The following is a 4,356-nucleotide window of genomic DNA, read 5'->3' as shown; positions in this document are numbered from 1 at the left end:
AAACATTCAAGTTTGGCAATTTATTTTCTTTTACTGCCTTCTTTTACTTCCTTATTCGATGTTTATTTCATGCAACGTTGGCTTATACGTTTTTAAGTATTTGCCATTTATCGTCATTCATCGATTTCGACCTCCTAATTCCTTAATCGAATAAGCGTTGTTTAAAAGTGCTTTCTCGACTGTGAAAGGGCCTTCCCAGTTTGAGGCCCACTTTCCGTAACGTTTATCCCTTTTATCGACTGGTAAGACAACCTTCCATACGTAATCACCGGGCATAAAAGATTTAGCTCTAACCTTTTTATTATAAGCTTTAGCAACGCGATCCTTTTGCCTGGTTAAGGTATCCAATGCCAATAGTCTTTCTTCGTCGAGGTCGACTAACTCATCGAGCATCATATTCCAATAGTCTTCACTTGGAATTTCCTCTTGCCTTTGGATTCTACATGACTGCAAATATACTTCTGCTGGTAGCACTGCTTCTTGGCCGTACGCTAGTCGAAATGGTGTTGCTCCGGTAGCTTCCTTAGGTGAATTTCTGTAAGCCCAAAGCACTTGGCCCAACGTTTGATGCCATCTTTTAGGTTTTCGACCAACATGTTTTTTGATCAAGGAGATTAATGTTTTATTGGCCGCTTCTACTTGGCCATTCGCTTGAGCATAATAAGGAGTCGAGGTTAGGAGTTTTATCCCCCAAGACTCTGCGAATGATGCCACCTTTTGACCTACGAACACTGTGCCTTGGTCTGTAGTGAGTGACTCAGGTAACCCGAAGCGGTACACTATGTGATTCTGAATGAAATCGATCATCGTGTCCTGGGTAACATTTTGTAGAGGAATTGCCTCTACCCACTTGGTAAAGTAATCTATAGCCACTATGATGTACTTATGCTGTCTAGAAGAACATGGGTTAATTTCTCCAATTAGGTCTAAAGCCCATCCCCTGAATGGCCATGGTTTAATGATTGAGTGTAATTCACTTGCTGGCACATGTTGTATCCCTGCGTGTCTTTGGCAATCTTGGCACCCCTTGGCATACTCCATGCAATCTTTCATGATAGTAGGCCAATACATCCCTTGTCGAAATAGGATCCACTTCATCTTGATTCCTGCCTGGTGGGCACCACACAACCCATCGTGAACAGCCGAGATCGCTATGAACGCGTCGTCTTTGCCTAAACACTTCAATAGTGTTCCGTCGACATTCTTCTTGAATAGCTCGTTTCCCATGACGACATAGCTCGTTGCCCTATACTTTGTCTTCCTTCTGTAGTGCCCACAGGATTTTGCAAGTAATCGACAATTGGCTTCCTCCAATCGTTAGGTGCCATATTGTTAATGACCAGGATGTCAAGGTCAGAGGGGTCTAATTTTTCTTTGACCTCGATGAGCTCTTTTAGCCGACATTTGTCGACCATATATCCTGACGCGATTTGTGCCAATTCATTGGCCTCTTGATTGTCTACCCGGGAAACATGGCCTAGCCCAGCTTCGTCGAATTTGGCCAACAAATTATTAGCTTTCGTGTAGTACCTAGCTAGATTTTCACTGACGCATTTGTATTCCTTGGTAAGTTGCTTTATTACCAACTCAGAGTCTCCTTTTACGACAACGTTCTTTGCCCCAAAGGCTATCAGGATTTCGAGGCCTAATATCAATGCTTCATACTCGGCCTCATTGTTCGAGCAATTATTCTTAATCCTAAACTTGAATTTCGTGGGGATGCCCCCTGGGGATACTATGAGCATCCCGATTCCGGTGCCATTTTTATGGCTGGAACCGTCGAAAAATAGCTTCCAAGGTTGGATGCCCACATAAGTTATAATTTCTTTAGGCAAAGTATGATCTACTAGGAAATCAGCAACTGCCTACCCCTTAACTGCCTTTAGTGGGGCATAGGTGAGTGAATATTCAGTTAGGGCCAGAGCCCATTTACCAATTCGACTATGCAAGATAGGTTTAGATAACATGTGCTTTATTATATCATAATGAGAAAAAACCATTACATCGATTGGCTTTATATAATATTTCAGCTTTACACAAGAGAAGTACAAGCATAAGCACAATTTCTCGATCATGGTGTATCGGGTTTCTGCATCATTCAGCACCCTACTTAAGTAAAATATGGCTCTTTCCTTGCTATCTTCATCTTCTTGAGCCAACATGCTTCCAATGGTTCCATCCGTGGCAGAGATATACAGCTTCATTGGCTTTCCCCCTATAGGTGGTGCCATTACAGGTGGGCTGGACAAGTACACTTTGAGTTCATCGAATGCTTTTTGGTGCTCTGCTTCCCAGCGGAACGTATCTTCTTTTTTGAGTCGAAGAAGTGGGGAAAATGATTTGGTCTTCTCGCTGAGGTTGGCAATGAATCTTCTTTGGAAGTTAATCTTTCCCAATAATGATTGCAGTTGTTTCTTGCTGGTTGGTGGACTCGTGTCGAGAATGGCTTTAGCTTTGTTCTTGTTGATCTCGATGCCCTTTTTATGCACCACAAAACCCAAAAAATCACCTGCAATAACACCAAAGACACATTTAAGGGGATTCATCTTCAAGCCATATTTTCTCATCCTCTCAAAGGATTTCCTTAGATGCAACAAATGGTCATCCCTTGATGGGGATTTCACCACAATGTCATCAATGTAAACCTGCATGAAAGTTTCGATAAAATCATGAAAAATGGTATTCATTACCCTTTGGTAGGTCGCGCCAGCGTTTTTCAACCCAAATGGCATGACCACCCACTCGTATGTTCCCAAGGCACCAGGACATCGAAAAGCTGTTTTCGACACATCCTCTTATGCTATGAAGATTTGGTTGTAGCCTGAGTAACCATCCAACAAGCTTAAGTATTCATGACCAGCAGCTGAATCCACCATCATTTCAGCAATAGGCATGTGATATTCGTCTTTTGGAGTGGCAGCGTTAAGATCTCGAAAATCAATGCAAACCCTCATCTTTCCGTTCTTCTTGATCACTGGAACCACGTTGGCCAACCAGTCCATATATCGAGCCGTTCTGATAAATTTACACCTAAGGAGTCTTTCGATTTCTTCCTTGATTTTCACCAACACATCTGGATGGAACCTCCTGGGTAATTGCTTGACTGGTTTCCTGTCTTCTTTGATGGGTAACTTCAATTCCACCAATTCTCGACTAAGGCCAAGCATTTCATCGTAATCCCAAGCGAAACAGTCTTTGAATTCCTTGAGTAATTTCACCATCCTGTCCTTTAACTCTGGGTCAATAAGAGCACTGATGTATGTTGGCCTCTTTTCTAAGCCATCACCTAAATCCACTTCTTCCAAAGGGTCTTGTGCTTCCATTTTCTTGGAAACGTCGACCATTGGCTTCTCGAAACCTAATGGACCGTCATCATAGATGCAATCTAGCCTCAAATTGCGAAGGTCCTCGAATTCGCATTCATCAACACTCTGTTCGTTTTCTTCTATGCACGTGTTATCCTTATTTGTCGTTGCCTCCTCCTGAGATGTCATTTCGACAGGCAGAATTGAGGCATTGGCTTCGTCAGTAGCCATTTCTTTGGCTATTCTTGCGGCCTCTAAGGCCGTCCTTATTCTGTTTTCGGCTGCGTAAGCCGAGATTCGAGCTAGGCTCGAATTAATCATCTTTAACATCATTTTGCCACTCAGTAGTGGCATCCTTTTCTTCATCGCTGTGCCATCCACTCATGGCATCAGGTTTGTAAGCTTCATTCAGGTTTAATCCCCTAATGGGATCCAATGTCACTGAATATTCCGAGTAAGGATTGAAATATTGATTAGCCACTGTGTCTAGAGGAGCAATTGTGGCTAAACTCTTCTCGAAATTCTTTTTGCCAACATAACCTGTCTCCGCTAAGTAGTAGCTTTGATCTGCTTGCACATTCTCGACGACCCCATCTGATTTCCAAATGGAGATACGTTGGTGCAAAGTTGAAGGCACTGCTCCCACACCATGAATCCATTCTCTTCCCAGCAGCAAATTGTAGTTGGCCTTTGAAGGGACCACAATGAACAATGTGGAACGGGCTACCGTTCCTATGGTTATGTTCAACATAATTGCTCCTAAGGAAGAACCCGTTTTCCCTTCATAATCGGAAAGTACCATGTCGTGAGGGATTAGGTCTGCCTCAGTTTTGCCCAGCTTCTTGAGCATAAACTTAGGCATTAAATTGATTGTGGCTCCTCCGTCGACAAGGACTTTATTGACTCCTTTTTCGTCGACTTTGGCCCAAACGAATAGCGGCTTCAAGTGGCTTTTCATCTGCTCCGTTGGCCTCTGGAAAATTGCTCTTTCGTCTTCGACGGATCCTTTTTGCATCACGTAGTAGCACAAGGGGTTATCATCTGGCTCTTC

The sequence above is a fragment of the Lotus japonicus genome, chromosome 1, assembly GCF_012489685.1.
Source record: "Lotus japonicus ecotype B-129 chromosome 1, LjGifu_v1.2".
Classification (NCBI taxonomy): Eukaryota; Viridiplantae; Streptophyta; class Magnoliopsida; order Fabales; family Fabaceae; genus Lotus; species Lotus japonicus.
Note: the sequence above shows the minus strand (reverse complement) of the source record.